This window comes from Pongo abelii, chromosome 20 (genome assembly GCF_028885655.2).
Source record: "Pongo abelii isolate AG06213 chromosome 20, NHGRI_mPonAbe1-v2.0_pri, whole genome shotgun sequence".
In the NCBI taxonomy this organism is placed as follows: Eukaryota; Metazoa; Chordata; class Mammalia; order Primates; family Hominidae; genus Pongo; species Pongo abelii.
The window spans coordinates 36,640,331-36,658,461 of NC_072005.2; the positions used below are offsets into that span (position 1 = coordinate 36,640,331).

At 46.7% G+C, this 18,131-nt stretch overlaps 1 long non-coding RNA gene across 1 annotated transcript; it reads left to right on the forward strand.

Moving 5' to 3' along the window:
• The first annotated feature begins 3,108 nt into the window (after positions 1-3,108).
• LOC103893097 (uncharacterized) lies at positions 3,109-13,955 on the forward strand. Its single transcript, XR_002912403.3, has 4 exons — positions 3,109-6,326; positions 8,257-8,416; positions 12,259-13,406; positions 13,593-13,955. It is a non-coding gene; the product is annotated as an uncharacterized LOC103893097 (long non-coding RNA).
• Positions 13,956-18,131: the final 4,176 nt, after the last annotated feature.

Below are 18,131 nucleotides of genomic sequence, written 5' to 3' on the forward strand. Positions count from 1 at the left end.
CTTGGAGAGTGGTTCTCGGAGGGAGGCTTGGGCCACCTGGAGGGACTGCGCACACTGAGTAGTACCCTCTGGGAGGCTGTACCCCCTTTCAAAGTGTGAGGGCATTTGCCCAGGGTGTAGACTTTTAGGGAGCCCAGGGCTGGGCAGCACCAGGGTAGAGAGGCACCAGGTGGGTGCCCTCCTGCCTGCACTCACCTGGAATGCTGGCATATGGGTTTTTCGCCTTCCTCACGCCTCCCCACACCACATTCTGGGCTAGGCAGTGTCGAGGAGGTGCCTTGGGTTCAGGGAAGCTTGCCACCTGCGCACCTCAACCAGGAATTGGGCCCCAGAATCTCAGCCCCTGCCCAAACAGGAAGGATAGGGACCCTGGCCCTCGCCAGGTGGTAAATTGTTTGCTAAAAGTGCATTTACACAGCGGCGAAGTTTGTTTCTCTTTTACCGGTAGCTTTGTTTTAACGAACCAGATGTTTTGTCTGTAAATTCTCCCAAGAACTTTTACAGTTTTGACGTGAAATAAACCTTCGAAAATCAGAAGAGTATATTAATACCAGTTCTGTGGGGCCTCAGGAGAGCTGAGTCAGGTGTGCCTGGATGGGAGCTGGGGGTGGGAATACAATCTTTGGAGAGAAGTAGGGGGCTTCTCTTGGCCCAAGGTCAAGAATTGGTTTGGGGGAGGTGAAGTGCCTCCCCGACTCCCAAAACAGGCACACACACACGCATTGTCACACCAGAGTATGCACTCCCAGACCTCCTCCAACCAGGCATAGCTTGCTACTTTGTAAATTTCTTGTGGCTTGGGGCACAGAGATGTGGCTCAACTTTGCAGACTGTGTCCACTGCATGCCGCTGCCGTTTTCCACGAGGACCGCCTGACTGAAAGGCAAAGGGGCCTTCGATCTTCTTCCCGGGGCAGCTTTGATGCCTGAGTGTGCGGGGCCGGGGCCAGGGCAGAGCAGGGTGGAAGCTGGTGCCCCTGTCTGGCCCGCCCTTAACTCCTGGGCACAACTAGATTCGGGAGAACTTGGGGTGGAAGCCGACCTGGTCTAGGAAGCCACAGCCTGCAGGCTTCCCTCTCCAATGCCTCATTTTTTCCGATTTAGGATTTCCAGGCAGTTATAAACACCTTTAAAAAAAAGACCCACTTAACAATACACCTAAAAGAGGGAGGGAAGGAAGGAAGGAGTACAGTTATCACAGGCGTGTGGGGAGAGGGAAACCAGGTCTGCCTAGAAACCCACCTTCTGGTTGTGTGAGTCAGAGCGGCCACTTTCTCGGGTTTCCCAAGACAGGAGATGGCGATTTTCTACTCCCTCCCCTCTCCCCAAGATTTCCAGTGCTCTGAGTCTCGTATCTTCAGATACCTCTTTCTTCCTTCATTCTCTTTCGTTCAATCATCTACGGAACTTTCCAAAACTTTTTTTTTAGGAGAGCAAAGATTAAATAAAGAAAATAAACCGTCTTTGTATTTCAGTCTAAGGAGGACAGATGCACATTAAACTCAGTTTGGAGCGCTTAACTCCAGGCGAAATGCCCTTTTATCAAATCCCACGCGTCGACTTGGTTGCGCTGGGAATTTCACGAATTCCTCGCTGCAGCGTGGCGTGGTTTACCCCCACCCCCACCCCACTTTGGGTGAAATGGATTTTTGGAAACCATTTAAGCAGAGCTAAAAATAAGGAGGGGGGGAACCCTACACTAGAGATAGCTGCAGCCACCTAGGGGCTCACCCCTGGCCGGGAGCGAGCAGCTATTTGCTAGTTGTAGCTCAGGGGTGCCCAACTCTTCCCGTGTGGTTGCGCCAGCTGCCTCGCACTGCAGGTATCTGAATCATTACGTGGGCAACCCGATGCAGCTCTGAACCCTGGCTCTTTGAATGCTGGAATCCTGAAGGAGGAGGAGGTCCCAGAAATCAAACCACCAGGTCTTAGCTGACCAGACAGCCCAGCTTTCTGAGGCTGGTGACCTCATTAACTGGTCAAGGAATTTGCAAGACCAGGAAGAATCTCGTTTCCCAGTTCTTCTTTCCTACATTGCTTTTCTCCTGTGTCTTCAACGTTAGAGTTTTGTGTTTGTGCCTGAATTTACAATTTACAAACGGGGAAGACAGAGCCTAAGTTTCAGCAGGGCAGGTACAAAAGAGAGGGACAACACTCTGGGGGCCTCATTCTTTCACGTTTTTGTTTCTTGAAATTTGATGGATATCACCTGTAGTTGGGCAATGGGAGGGCCAGGGTGACTGGGGACGTGGTAGCCCGAAGGGTTAGATAATATGGCATGCAGGTAGTCTCTGATCTCCAGGGCTTTGAAAACACCAAGATTTTCCTCCTTTGCAGAGCAATCCTAAATTCTGCCTTCTCCCTTTTCTGCTGCCTCTTCTCTTTTCCCCATCTCTTTCTGCGTTTCTTTTTCTGTTTTCTTTTTGTGTCCCTCTCTTCCAACAGTCCCTCCTCCACCTTTATAAGACTTCTCAAAGGTTATTTATTTAAGGTCTACCAAGTGCTAGCCCCAAACAGGTCCAGTCCTTCTCCCTGTGGCAAGACGGAGGCTGTTACTGCGTGCAAATAGTGAGGGAACAAAGTAGTTTGGAGTTTTTTTCCAGCTTTTTTAGGTGGGGGGAAGGGAGGGAGGTCAGAAATAGGTTGACACTTGGTTTGAAATAAAAGAACATGTTAAGAAGTTTCGAAGCTGCCAATAAAACCCTTTAAGTGGCTTGTGATTCAGTGCCTGGAGTTGCGGGGATGGCATTGGTAAATGACTCTAATGCCCAAAGAAAAATATTACAAATGCCGCTGTCTCAGCCACCAATCGGGCGCCGCTCTCCTGCGCGGGCGATGGCTCCTCTCTGGCGCGGAGGGCACCCACATTTGCATGATAAATTGACCAGACTGGCGGCAGCCAATGAAATATTGAAATTAGGCCGGGTGGCGGTAGTAGGGGTGGAGTCCCTGGGGCTGCCCCTTGCCGTGGCGGCGGGAGCGGGCGCTACCACCTGTCCGTCAGCGCCCTCTGGAGGCGGGACAGCGCGGGCGGCCGCTCTGGCCCAAAAGACGAGATGGGGGGTTGGGGGTTTGGGATGGAAGGGGGTTTGGGAGGGGTGATGGTGGGGTCCGGGTGGTGCTTCGCGGCCCCAGGAGGCTTTCCGGCTGGCCTTGTGGACTAGGCATACAGCAGGGTCTCCACATGCCTCTTGCCCTTAAAAGTGTTGATGGATTGCAGAAGTGGATGGTGACCCCAAGGAGGGGTTTCAGAAAGACTCCAGCCTCCTTCACCCAACCACCTTCTCTAGGTTCCCCTAACAAACCCAGTACTTAAGTTAAAATCGTGTATTTGCTCTTGGTGACTTAGCTTTAAGACAAGATTCTTGCCCACCGCAGACCACATGGCCAGCTTTCCCAAAGGCCCTCTGATAATGAAATGATGGAGCAGATATGTCAAACTTTCCATCTTGCCCTGAGCCAACGACTCTGCACCCTCACAGGCCAGGGCACTTTGGAGGGCACCCTGCCTGGAGCCCCAAACCTTGGCTAAGCTGTGGGAGCCCAGGCAGGGGCAGGTAGTGCCTGGAGGCTGGCTTCAGATGGCAGAACTTCTCACCTGGGAAAATGCTTTCTGGAAGAAGCACCCAGGCCTCCAGGCAGCTCCAGTGAGGGGGCAAAAAGGGATATACATAAGGCATAAGGTGCTGGCCATGGTTAGGTAGGTGCTCAGCCAGGAAGATAGGGCAGATTCACATGGGGGAGATTGGCTCGGTGATGAGACCACTTCTGATCCCACCAGAACCAGGCCCAGCTCTTCCTGGAGGTCCTGACTTAAAGGGGACTTTTGCATGGGAGCCAAAGAACAGTGGATGTCTCTTGTCCGCTGATCATCTCTTCCCTTCCCCCACCCCATATTCCATCCCATGCCAGATCCCTAGGCTGTGCCTGTTAGAGCTACTGGAGCACCACACGGACTTGCCTTTAAAGCAGAATTTTTAGAAGTGCAGTTGCCTTTCTTTACTCTGCTGTGGGCTGCTGAACACCTTGTTCTTTCTCCATCTCATCAGGGCTTGGAGTTGGTTCCTAGCTGTCTCTGGGAATGCTCGATCCCCATCTCTGTTACCAGCCAAAAGGGTCTGCAGGAGGTGGTCTGCACTCCAGTCAGCAGCCCTCTCAGTACCTCTTCCCCAGACATAGTCAAAGCAAGTCATTCATCTGCAGCCAGTCTCCCCTGCCCATTCACCAAGGAGAGCCTGGGGATAGGACCACTCAGAGCCTGGCCAGGCTGGCTCACTAACTGTGTGTAAATACGCACAGCAGAAAGAGTAGGTGCTGAACACACATGTGGGAGACAGTGAATTTTTACTCTCAATCACCTTATATATATTATCAATAGTTTCAAAGTATGTTGCCCGAAGGATGTTAATTCCTAAGAAGGCTTTTGTATCGTTTGGAGTTTTGAGGAGTGTGTTGGCTGAAGAGAAGAGGGTCTGGCCCCAGGCTTGATGGGAATGCATGGGGTAAACAGCTGGTGACAGAGGTACAAAAGGGGCCTCTCTACTTACTAAGAGAATCTTCCATCCTGGCTGGTTTTAGGACCTGGGGTGGGGTTCCCATCAGGAGGAGACCTAAGGAAGGAGTAGGACCCTTCCTAGATGGCTGAGTCAACTTATACGACAGGGCAGGGAAACCTGTCTTGGAAGCCCGGGAGCCCTCCTTCCTCCTCCCCATCCTCAGGCCTCAACTGAGACTTGAAAATGGACCAGAGTCTTCCTCCAACAGTGAAATTCATTAAAGAGTCACTCCTGTCTAGAATGTGCAGAAATGCAAGCCTCTCTCTTTCTCTCTCTCTCTCTCTGTTTCTCCACCTTGAGGATGCTGTATCTAGAGCCCATATAGGGACAAGAAAGTAGGCAGTGAAAGCAGGAAAGAAGTAGAAGGCTGGCTGTCATCCAGCCCTGCATCCAGTCGTGTCTCAGCTGAACTGTGCACAATGAATGAGGAAGTAAATGACAGGTGAAAGACCAAGAGAGTGAAGCTAGTCAGTTTCTCTGAGGCGATAGGTATCAGTGAGTAACCGTAAGGATCACACCCACAGTGGGTATGCCCCGCAGATGGATATATGTGCAGCAAGCGGTACCTTGCAGGGGAATGCAAGCTCCAACTGTGGTGATGAGCCTCCGGCCCATAAGTAACCCAGTGAGCCTGAGCAGGTCACTCACTCTCTTTGAACCTTGTCTCCATCTCTAAAACAGGACAGCTTTCTCCATCTTAAACACCAAGTAGGAATTCAGTGTGGAAACCTTCCATCAAAATTGGAGATGCCTTGGCTGGGCCCTGTGGTGGCTCATGCCTGTAATCCCAGCACTTTGGGAGGCTGAGGCAGGCAGATCACTTGAGTCCAGGAGTTTGAGACCAGCCTGGGCGACATGACAAAACCACAAAAAATACAAAAATTAGCTGGGCATGGTGGCATGCACCTGTAATCTCAGCTACTTGGGAGGCTGAGGCAGGAGGATCGCTTGAGCCTGAAAGGTTGAGGCTGTAGTGAACCGAGATCGCACCACTGCACTCCAGTCTGGGCAACAGAGTGAGACCCTGTCTCAAAAAAAAAAAAAGTAGAGAAATAGAGATGCCCCTTGAACCCATGGGTTTTTGGGACTACATTCTGGAAGCTTTCAGAGTAAGACCAGAGTTTGAAAGAGGCATTGTGTCATTAGCCATGTGCCCGTGGGCAAGTCACAGTAGAGTCTACTTCCCACGGCACTTGTGAGGCTCATCTGGGATTATGTGTGTCCGTGCCTTGGCAGAGAGCTTGGTGAAGAATGGTAGTTGTCCAATAAATGGTACCCCATTAAGTTGGTGTGCAGGGTGGCCACAGGGCCAGACCACCCTGAAAATAAAGGCTTATATTTGGGCTGAGCCTGGATGCACCTGAGATTACAAGCAGGTGCTTGGAATGTGGTGAAAAAGAAAGACAGGAGAGAATGGCTGAAGGCAGCGTGCAGTCCACCTGACTTTCTGGGAAGATTGGGCATTTGCAGGGCTGATAAGTCAGGTTCTTCCAGGCCTTTCTGTGAGCTCATTAGAGGAAGGGGTCTGGTGACTGATATTTCTATTTTCCCTGTTAGTAGCTGCTGGAATCTGCACCATCCAGGTCAGATGGAAAATAGAAGGCGGGAAAATCTGACAGTCTCATTGATTTGCTCTCTTTGCCATCGCCACTCTTGAGAGGAAGAAATGTGACTTCAAAATTGCAATTAGGAACCAGCCTGCTAAGGAGTCCTCTCATGAGCTCCTGTGCTGTGCGGAGCACAGGCCCATCTCATCTCATTTCCTAAGGAGGTAGGTTTATTCATGGTTTCAGCAGGAGCAGGCAGTGCAAACATGTGACACCCGCCCACAGATAACTGCCAGAAAGGCCGTCCAATGCTTCCTTCACATTTTTAGTCGGATCTCTGAAAAGATGGCCATTCTCCCAATGTTTTAAAAGTATTAACTTCCTTTCAAACATCCTTTAACCTTTAATGTTTTGTACTTGATGAAAAGGTCATTTTGTGCTGAGGATGCAGTTGTTCCGGAATTGTTCAGCTATCGGGGTGAATTCCAACCAAATCCAGAATTATTTAATGGGATCCAACACCCCGGCCACACACACAATAAATGAATATTTTCCCATATATGTCTGTGTACATGTACATGTACTTGAGCATATGTATTTACATATTTGTATCTATGCATGCACATATACTCATTGGGACTTGGATTAAATGGACATTTTTAGCCTTCTCACAAAATGACTTATCCTTTGCAGGAAAATAGATATTAAACTTACTCTTTTGAATACGTTTTGCTAAATATTTGATGGCAATTATTTATTGTGCACTGTACTTATTCCTGATTTCTTACAGAAGGGGTTTGGTCAATTTCTAATTCAACATTTCATTGCAGTCTCTACAATAAATGCCTCCAGAAGCTTAGGAGAATTAAGAGGTTTTTTTCCTCTCTCTTCTTTCACAGTGTGAGCTTTTTAACTGTCACTGGCTAGAGCAGTCCTTCTTCTTCACTTTTACCTTTCTTAGCTGATGTATTCTTGGAAACAGATGGCTGAGCATGTTAGATTTATATTTAAAATAAGAGTAGAGTTAATAGGCTCAAATAAGAGCAGGAAGGTATTTTCTACAAGGAAACTGCATGAAGTTTATGCCTGGACTCCGGAAGATGTGTTAATACTTTTACCTATTCAAGAGGCATTGGGTTGTGGTCTCCTATGTTTCTTGCTCTGATGACTGAGTTTTTAAGATAAAGGCTCTCCAGGCAAATAAGGAACAGTTGGATAGAGTAGCTCACCTTAAGTCTCTATAGACTCATGGAGAGAACAAATCTGATCTAAATTGTGTAAAGAGAACTCTATAAGATTAACACTCTTATTAAACTTAAAAGAGAAAATTGGTACTTTTTTTTTTTTTTAGACAGAGACTCGCTCTGCTGCCCAGGCTGAAGTGCAGTGGCACGATGTCGGCTCACTGAACTCACCTCCGCCTTCTGGGTTCAAGCGATTCTTCTGCCTCAGCTTCCCGAATAGCTGGGATTGCAGGCACGCACCACCACACCCAGCTAATTTTTGTATTTTTAGTAGAGACGGGGTTTCACCAGGTTGGCCAGGATGGTCTGGAACTCCTAACCTCAAGTGATCCACCTGCCTCAGCTTCTCTAAGTTCTGGGATTACAGGATGCCAAAAATTGGCACTTTTAAAAGGAGAGAAGTTTTACTTAAAAGCAAAAGCCTTTAAAAGGCCTTTGGCTAGACTAAATGATAATGAAGCGAAGCAAAGCTTGTGACCACTCTGTGGAGCCATCCAGACAGTCTCTCTTTGGGGCCAGATCCTCTAGAATGCATGATTTAGGGTCATTCATTGCACATTCCTGGCTTCAGACTGGTTTTCTGAATTTCCCTGCGATCTGATTTTTGTCTTCCTACATTTCTGTGTGTGAGATACATCAAAAGGTAAAAGAATGTGTGAATCATATGGGTACAGTTTAAATAATGCCTGCATACACAACACTCAGTCACCTGAAACCTCCCCCGACGACTCCCAATTCCAGTCCCCTCTCCTGGAGGCCACCTCTATTTTTAATTTTTGTAATGATCACTTCCTTGCCTTACTTTGTAGTTTTAATATTTAGGTGTGTATACCTGGTCATGTTCATAAATGAAATCATGTTATATGAATTATTTTGTGTCTTGTTTCTCTTACTCAGCATTGTTTTTCAGACTTAACCATGTGGATTTGTGTTGCTGGTTCACGATCAAAGTTCTAGACTATGAAAACATTAGTTTCATGAAAACATTAGGATTTTGTCCACCCAATTGTTTGGATATCATGAAGAATGCCGCTGTGAACATGCTTGTTCCTATGCCATAACTCACATGGGTAATATCTCCTATTTATATATAGTTAGGGGTGGGATTGCTTGGTCAGAGTTTGCATATCTGCAGCTCTAACTGTTTTCCAAGATGATTGTGTCAATTTTCACTCCCACAAGCAGTTTTTAAAGTTCCCATTGTTCTACATCCTTGCCAGCCTATGATATTGTTAGCAATGTTTTTTCGTATTTGTAATGTTTCCTAATCTAGCGGCTGTGGTTGCTGTCTCACTGTGTTTAATTTGCATTTCCATGATTACTAATGAGTTTGAGCACCTTTTTATATCTGCGTGGTGATCGGGAATGCCTTATTTGTGAGATGCCTGTTCAAGTCCTGCCATTATCTGTTGCATATATGTTTCACGTTATTTCACCCAAGTTCTCTGTTGCCCAGGTTTGTTTCAGATTGGTTTGGGACAGTGGATCAGATCACAAATGTTTCAGTGAGATCTCTCACTCTATTTCCTAGGATGCTTTTATCTGTGAGAAATATGACCCCCTGCTCACACTGGCTTAAGGAAATTGGCAAGAGGTAGATTATGGCTCCATTATATTAACAGGAAGCCAGTTTTCTCTGCCTTCTTACTCTTCGCTTCATTTTCGGCATAATCTCATCCTCAAGGTGTTTTATCTTATGTTTTCAAGAGGACCACAAATGGCGAGTGGAACTAATTGCTTCCTTGTCCACATTCAACAGGGAAGAGAATAATAGAAAACTTTTCATTGACCCATGTAATCTAAGTCATTCCCTTCAGTTTCCAGGGGCCACGTCCATGAAGCAGGAGGCATCTCCAGTGAATGCAATGCCCTGATGCCTTCCTGAGCACTCCTAGTAGGATAAAATGAGTACTGTATGGGGAGCAGGCAACCTCAAACAACCACCATGCTTACTGCCAAGCCTATAGGGATTTTTAAAATTCATTTTTTAATTTGCATATAATAAAATGCATTTTTTTGGTATGCAGTTTTCTGAGTTTTGCCAAATGCACAAAATCACATAACTACCACTGCCAACAAGATTTGGAACAGTGGCTAGGTGTGGTGGTGGCTTACACCTGTAATCCTAGAACGTTGGGAGGCTGAGGCAGGAGGATCGCTTGAGCCCAGGAGTTCAAGATCAGCTTGCGCAACATAGTGAGACCCCATCTTTACAAAAAAACTTGTTAAAAATTAGCTGGGCATGGTGGCATGTGCCTGTAGCCCCAGCTACTTGGAAGGCTGAGGCAGGAGGATCACTTGAACCTGGGAGGTTGAGGCTGCAGTGTGCTGTGATTGCACCACTGTACTCCAGCCTGGGTGACAGAGGAAAACCCCATCTCAAAAAAATTTTTTAAAAGATTTAGAATCGTTTTCTTTTTTTTTTTTTTTTAAGACAGAGTTTGGCTCTTGTCACTGGAGCTGGAATGCAATAGCACAATCTTGGCTCACTGCAACCTCCACCTCCCAGGTTCAAGTGATTCTCCTGCCTCAGCCTCCCGAGTGGCTGGGACTACAGGTGCCCACCACCACACCTGGCTTTTTTTTTTTTTTTTTTTTTAGTAGCGGCAGGGTTTCACCATGTTGACCAGCTGGTCTCGAACTCCTGACATCAGGTGATCCACCCTCTTTGGCCTCCCAAAGTGCTGTGATTATAGGCATGAGCCACCATGCCTGGCCTAGAATAGTTTTCTTACTCCCCCAAAACTGCCTTGTGCTGCCTTTTTGTAGTCAAACTATCCACCTGTCCATAACCCCAGCTCTCCCGCATTAGAAACCACTGAACCTCTGATCTGTTCTTCACCTTAAAGCTTTCCCTTTTCCAGGGTGTAGCGTATGTGGAATTATAGAGTATGTCACCTTTCAAGTCTGGCTTCTTTCATCTAGTGTAATGCATTTGAGATTTATCTATGTTGTCGGATGTATCAGTAAGTGTGTGTCTTAGCAGTGCTGAGAAGTATTCCTTTGCATGGATGTACCCACGTCTGTTTCCATTCATCAGTTAGAGGACAACTGGGTTGTTTCCAGTTTGGGGTGATTACAAATAAAGCCACTATGTACATGCACCTCTAGGTTTTGGGTGAACATAAGTTTTCATTTCTCTTAAGTTTCAATACCTAGGAGAATGATTGCTAGGTCAATGGTAAGAGCATGTATAATGCTACAAGAAAGTGTTAAACTGTTTTCCAAAGTGAGTGTAGCATTTTGTATCCCCACTAGCAATGAAATGAGAGCTCCGCTTGCTCTGTAAGAGGCATTACTGAATATGAAAGTGCTTTGTAAAGAGTAAGGGTGTCTCACAGCGTGCCCAGGCAGGAAGATTCAGAGGGGGCATTTCTAAACTCTAAACTCCTGTGGGCTCCTAGCCCATCCTTCTGAATGGGGACAGAATACTTCCATTTCCAGATTACTTGCTTCTCCAAAAGGGAGACAGGGAAGTGTCCTTCTCTTTTTGCAAATGAGAGCACAGCACTGCCTCTCGTGGTTGAGCCAGTCATTATTCAGTAGAAACAGCAGTGAGATTCTCCAGCCTTTTATTTTATCCCTGAGGTCACAAAGTAAAATGCAGCGTGATCACTTGGAGCATTCTTGTGCTTTGTGACAAGAACAAAGCCAGTGGAAACAGCCATGTGTCCAATCAGAATGTCAGCACTGGCAGGGACCTTAGCAATTGTCACTCTAGAGATGATAACCTATTACATCCCCAGGTCCCCAGAATCCCAGCCCAGGACTTACTCCTTCAGCCTTCCTGGACTGCCCTGGGTGGAACAAGATCAGCTCATTTAGCACATAGCCTTCCAGAACACCAGGCAGTGTCCCACCAAGGTGGGATGGGACCGGCTTCTCTAGCCACAGTAGCTGTGCACACAGAGACAGAAATGAATCCGTACTGCCGGGTGCACTGTGGCCAGAGATCTTCCTTCCTGTATATACTCCCGGAGCCTTTGCTTCTTTCATTTCAGTGCCCATTTCTGAGGCACCTTCACATTTCAAACGTCCTGAGAATATGTTTAATTAGAACTTGGCCATACAGCCTTTTAAAACAAAACAGAAGGGACCAGCTAATTATATCGCTCAGCATTCTGTGGCAAACATATATTTTTTAATAAAACACTTTCCTAACCAGAGTAATCCCTGGAGATGCAAATCCTCATTTATAAGAAGTTTCCCAAAGGGAGTTAAAGAGAAGATGCCTTATAAAGAAAAGAGACAAAGAGAGTGGGGAAGTGTTTTCAAAGAGCTTTTAAAAGATACACTCATTCTGAGGTTGAATTACAGATATTTTAAGGGTACCAAATTTTATTTCAGATGTAATCCTTTCCTGTGTTTTTGATCATGTATTTCCGTTTTTTCCCTTTATGATCATTGCCACAAATGCCCATATTTCTCTTTCTGGTGTCTTTCACAAGTGCAATATTTAAATAAACAAGGGATTTTCCCAAAATGCACCTCATCTCCTACTCTTTGTCATTTCCTTGTCTTGCTCTGTAAATAACCGTGTGTCTCACAGCAGAGCTTACACAGAATGGATGTAGGGCAGTCTGTGGTCCTGGGGAGGGCCTTCCCTGTAATCTCTGCAGCCCAGGATAGGGAGAGGGAGGATTTAGATCCTGCTGCGGCATGTCTTCAGGAGTGGAGGTCGGCTTGGGACATTTACATTCATGAGGCAGCCACAGAGGGTCAAAGCAATAATTGTGCCAGCTGATGTTTGCTGGGGGGTTTACTCCAAGCCAGGCCACACGCTAAGAAATTTAGGTATCATACCTCATTTAATCCTCACAATACTCACAAACACCCTAAGAAATTTAGGTATCATACCTCATTTAATCCTCACAATACTCACAAAACGTAGTTGTTTTGCTCCATTTTGCAGATGAAGAAGACGAGGCTTGAGAGACGAAGGAATGAATGAAGGGTATCACAGCTGTTAGAAGGGTTAGATCTTGTATTTGGACTCAGGTCTGCCTGCCCTGGAACTTGGCTGTCCCACACCTGGTGCTGGGCGCACTAGGAGACGTCACGAGGCTCAGAGATGCCACCCTTCCTAGAACGGGCGCTGTGCCTCTCTTCTCCACACACTGCAGGGGGGACAGGCACTGCGTTTTCAGATAAGTTCTGTGTGCATCAGGGGCTTGGTGGGAAAGAGAGGACACACTCAGATTAGGATTATTCATGGAGGATTCTCCAAAGAGGCTATTTGGAAAGGCGGAGGGAACGGTGAAGGAGAGCACAAGAGAAAATGAACAGAACCGTTACTTCCTCACGCCTGAAGGGGATGGGTTACTGGAAGCCAGGAGGAGAGTGTGGTAAGAGCCACTTTTAGAGGAGCTTTCACCTTCAGGAGAAAGTCAGGGCCCAAGAAGACCCACAGGGAGGTGACCAGGGAATGGCATACTTGGACTACCCTCTCTTCTCTTCCTCCACTCTCCTGCCAGGGCTCCGCATTGGATAAACCCCTGCAGGGGTGAGTGAAACTGCCACCCAGGTCTGCCTCCCAGGACACAGCCCATGGAGAACTCTAAGGCAAGTGGCAGAAAACTAGCACAGGCGCAGTGCGTCTTGCAAAGCACCCAGCCTGTGCCGGCTCTGGGCTGGAAATGGGAAGAGAGGAGACCATAGCACTGCCCTCAAAGATCTTAGAGTCTGTGGAGGAGTCAGGCAGAGAGAGGGGGTGTTCCCTTGGCAAAGGACTCCATGAGCAGATGCAGGCCATGGGCGACGCTCCTGCAGAAGCTTTGGGGTTTGCCGCATGTGCCTGGGAGGAGCGCGCCCACCTTGACATGCCTCGCCTCCTGTTGCCATTGACAACGTGAAGGCAAACTCCTGGGGCTGGGCCTTTTTCCTTGAGATAAAATATGTATAATTCTCTGTTATCAAATGATTATTAAACAAAATCTAATTGAAAAAATAGAAAGAAGAAAAGAGAAGTCATTTATCATCCTGTTCTCCAAAGACAACTGTGAACGGCTTGGTGGAACTCCTTCCAGTGGCTTTCCTCGGAGCCTTGCCTCTGTGGATGTGGTAAGAGTCGGATGCGATTTTGAATTTTGAGATTTTGATTGAGCATTGTTGTAGTATTTTGCCATGTTATGATAAATCATTGGCAAACATAGTTTTTGATGGCTGCGTAATATTCTGTTGTATGAATGCTAGCATAGTTCATATTATAATTCTTCTACTGTATTTATTTATTTATTTATTTTTGAGATGGAGTCTTGCTTTGTCACCAAGGCTGGAATGCAGTGGCGTGATCTCAGCTCACTGCAACCTCCACCTCCTGAGTTCAAGCTGTCCTCCCACCTCAGCCTCCTTCAATAGCTGTGACTACAGGTATGCACCACCATGCTGGACTAATTTTTGCATTTTTTAGTAGAGACGGGATTTCACCATGTTGGCCAGGCTGGTCTTGAACTCCTGACCTCAGGTGATCTGCCCGCTTCGGCCTCCCACAGTGCTGGGTTTACAGGCATGAGCCACCACGCTCAGCCTTCTACCGTTTAAATGTTTAGGTTATATCCTGTTTCATTAATATTAAAGAATGCTATAATTAAAAACTTTGTGTATAAAGAATTTTTCCATGTTTCAGATTATTTATCCAGAATGATGTCTCTAAAATAAAGCTACTAGAGGTTGAAGTATCTAGCCCAGGGCCAGCCACAGAACAGACACAACTTGGTTGATAACTATTGTTGTTCAGTGGTGAGTGTTTATGTAAAGCTCTTCTGCAATTAAGAACTGCTCCAAAGACCTTCCTCCAGAACAGCGCTTGAATATAATGTGAGCCACGTAATTCTCAATGTTATAACCACATTTCAAAAAGCAGACGCAGTTGAAATTAATTTTAATAATACCTTTTACTGGAGCCGGGCATGGTGTCATGCCTGTAATCCCAGCACTTTGGGAGGCCGAGGTGGGCGGATCACATGAGCCCAGGAGTTTGAGACCAGGCTGAGCAACATGGCAAAACCTCATCTCTACAGACAAACACAAAAATTAGCCAAACAGGTGGTGTTTGGCTGTAGTCCCAGCTACTAGGGAGGCTGAGGTGAGAGGATCGCTTGAGCCTGGGGGGTTAAGGCTGCAGTGAGCCAAGATTGCACCACCATACCCCAACCTGGGTGACAAAGTAAGACCCTGTCTCAAAAAAAAAAACCATTAATTAATTAAAACAAACATAAAAATACATTTTACTTAACCAATTATATCTAAAATATTATTTCAACATATGATTATATGTAATCAACATAAAATTTATCAATGAGATAGTCTACATTTTTTCCCCATGTAAACCTTTGAAATCTGATGTATAGATTTTATGCTTACAACACAGCTCCATTCAAACCAGCCTCATTCCCAGTGTTCAGTGGCCACGTGGGTGGCTGATAGCCACTGTGGACTGTGCAGGCCTAGGGCAAGGAACCCACCAGAGATATTTGCCACTGTTGGCATCTTCACCTAGCCCTGAAATCCAGCCACCTTTTAATGCCTCCCCGAACCCCCTTACTGGCGTTCTGGACTGAGGGTGGACCAGGTGGCCAGGTGTGACATGACTTCTGTACCTGGACATTTTTACCGGTGGTCCTCAATCCTGCCTTGACCTTGACCTTAGCCAATCACAGCATCCCTCTATCCCAGTGTGCCTGGCACTGGTTCATTCAGAGATATTGCACACTTCCTTCATGGTAAGCCCTGGGCCTGACCCTAGGGATACAGGTGGACAAACAGAACTTTCTTGTAAAATTTAATTACAGAACTTGTCAGTGTTTTTAGGGTCTAGTCGGGGAGACAGACTTTAATCAAATCATTGCCCAAATATATATAGTTTCTAAATGTGGTTAAGTCCTACAAGGGAAATGCACTTTTAAAAATGCTAACACTGGGTCATGGCATGAGTGGCCTGCCCTGAAGGCATTTAATAAAGGTGGCCCGGCCCCTGGCCAGGCTGTCTTGGGGAACATTCATGTGAAAGATGAGTGTGAGATAAGAGGATCTCAGTTTCCTTCTGGTATCCAGGGTCCCTAAGCTACATTAACAGAGTTTCTAGGACAGACAGTAGCTCACCGGTTCCCGTGTCTGGGGCCCAGTTGAGCAATTTGTGTTTGTCATCTCTAAAAAGTATTGCGGCCAGCTGGAATATAAAAGTAATGAGGAAACAGGCCTGGTGCGGTGGCTCATGCCTGTAATCCCAGCACTTTGGGAAGCTGAGGTGGGCGGGGGATCACCTGAGGTCAGGAGTTCGAGATGAGCCTCACCAACATACTAAAACCTGTCTCTACCGAAAATACAAAATTAGCCGGGCATGGTGGCACACACCTGTAATCCCAGCTACTTGGGAGGCTGAGGCAGGAGATTCACTTGAACCTGGAAGGCGGAGGTTGCAATGAGCCGAGATCGTGCCACTGCACTGCAGCCTGGGGAACAAGAGTGAAACTCTGTCTCAAAAACAAACAAACAAAAAAGTGATGAGGAAGCAAAAGGCTATCCATTCATTCATTCATTCATTCATTTGTTCCTGTGTTCATGCAGCAACTCTCAGTGAGTGCTCTGTGGGATGCCAGGCAGGCTCTGCACAGTCAGAATGGCAAAGTCAGCCTTCTCTCTGGCAGATTACACACTGCCAACTGAACACACTTTTCCAGGGAACATATCCACTTAAAAGAGAGGAAAAATCAATGCTAATAGAACTCCTTATCTGGTTCCAAAAATGACATTGTCCACAGTGGCTGATGCTTTGAGCCCGTGGCTGGTCTGGAAGCATGAGCCCTGCATGGACACAATTTTGTAAGCTCCTCGAACCTGGCCAAATCAATCAATGAGAGGCTGCAGCGTGGAGAGAGTCTGGGTTCCAGGGGCAAACTGTACCATTCCTCTTCTAACCTGAAACAGGAGTGGGACCCTCCCTTCAACCTCCAGCCCCTAGGGACAGGGTAATTTCAGCTGCACCTGATGTACCCTATACATCACTGTCTTCTCCACCAGCTCTCAAGTTAAACTCTGATGTATAAAGTTAAACAAAAATGAGATCAAATTTGGCAGAGGTTGAAGAGGGTCAAAGTAGTCCAAACATAAGGTAGACTATTGCTTCTTTTGATTTGTTATTCTGTGCACTTAGAAAAAATAAAATTACAAATCTCCCCGAGACTTTCTCATAGAGAATGAGGCATTGCTAATTGATTTTCAATAGACTCCCAGGGTTTTCAGCTGGGAGGAGCACTACAGCTGTTGTTTGTAGTGACGATGCCACGATTCGATCTCGGACATGGACTGTGATGATGTAAAAATATCCTGCAAAATTAGCATCTGCAGGCAGTGGTGTTGAAAACCACCCTGCCTTACCTGGCTCATGTCGCAGACCACAGTATCTGTCCTTCCTTATTTTCTTATTTAATCCTTGCAGACCCATAATGTGTGACACACAGAATTCATTGTCCCCTTTTGGCAGTTAGGGAAACTGAGGCTTAAAGAAACCACGTGTCTTCAGTAAATATTAGCATGTCTACTAAATGGCTGGGACACGGAAGTGAACAAGACCAGTACCCTCTCCTAGAGACCTTCTTCCAGTACAAGAGACGATAATCAAGTCAAATGACTAAATATAAAGGATGATTAGTGTGTAGAATTAATTGTGAGGAAATGGAAGTGGGAAAAGGGATAGAGAAAAAGGGGTACAGAAAGCCAAGGGAGGGCCTTGACAAGGGAATATTTAACAGTAAGATTTACTTTTTTTTTTTTTTTTTTTGAGATAGGGTCTTGCTCTGTCACCCAGGCTGGAGTTCAGTGGTACTATCAAAGCTCACTGCAGCCTCAAACTCCTGGGTTCAAATGATCCTCTCACCTCAGCCTCTCGAGTAGCTGGGATTATAGGTACACAACAACACACCTGGCTTATTTTTTAATTTTTTGTAGAGATGGGATTTCACCATGTTGTCCAGGCTGGTCTTGAACTCCTGGCCTCAAAGGATCCTTCTACCTCAGCCTCCCAAAGCACTGGGATTACAGGCATGAGCCACCAAGCCTGGCCCAAGATATACATTTTTAAAGGATGGTGAAGGCTGCTGTGTGTAGAACTAACTCAGGGGGACAAGGGCAACATCAGAGAGACCAGTCAGTAGGCTGTGCTCATTTTCTGGACAAGATATGGTGGTGAGTTGGGCCAGGTGGTGGCAGGAGTGGTGGGGTGCAGAGCTTAGAACAATTTTGAAGATAAGGTGCCTCCAAGGGATCTGTTCCTGCTCCATTGCTCTTTCCACAGCACACTACCTGCAGCCTCTGCTGGTATCACTGCACCAGACTCTGGAGCACGCTGCTTCTCTGGAGGAGGATAAAGACAGGGAGGCTGTCGAGGGAGATAAGATGGCACCAGCAGGAAGCAAGGGCTTCTGAGAGGAGGGCCCCTAGTCCTGGCTGCGTATTAGCTTGTGTGTGTCACTTGCGATGTGCATAATCACCTTCAGTCTTATTTTTCCCAGGTAACTGCAAAAGGTAATTTCCAGCTCATTTAGCTCTGTTCTTTCCCTAAGCTCCTCTAGTCTGGCTTTTGTCTCTGCCACTCCTACCAAAACCACTCTGCTTAAGGCCATGATCAATGTCTCCATTGCCTAGTCCAGGACAGTCAGAGCTGCCCTGAGACAGATACACCAGATGCATGAGTTTCCTGATAGAGCAGAATCTCAGTGGAGGCTTGATGCCCACCTGCCTGACGCTGTGGGATGGATTTCTGCACAGATGCAACCTCCGTGGGCAGAG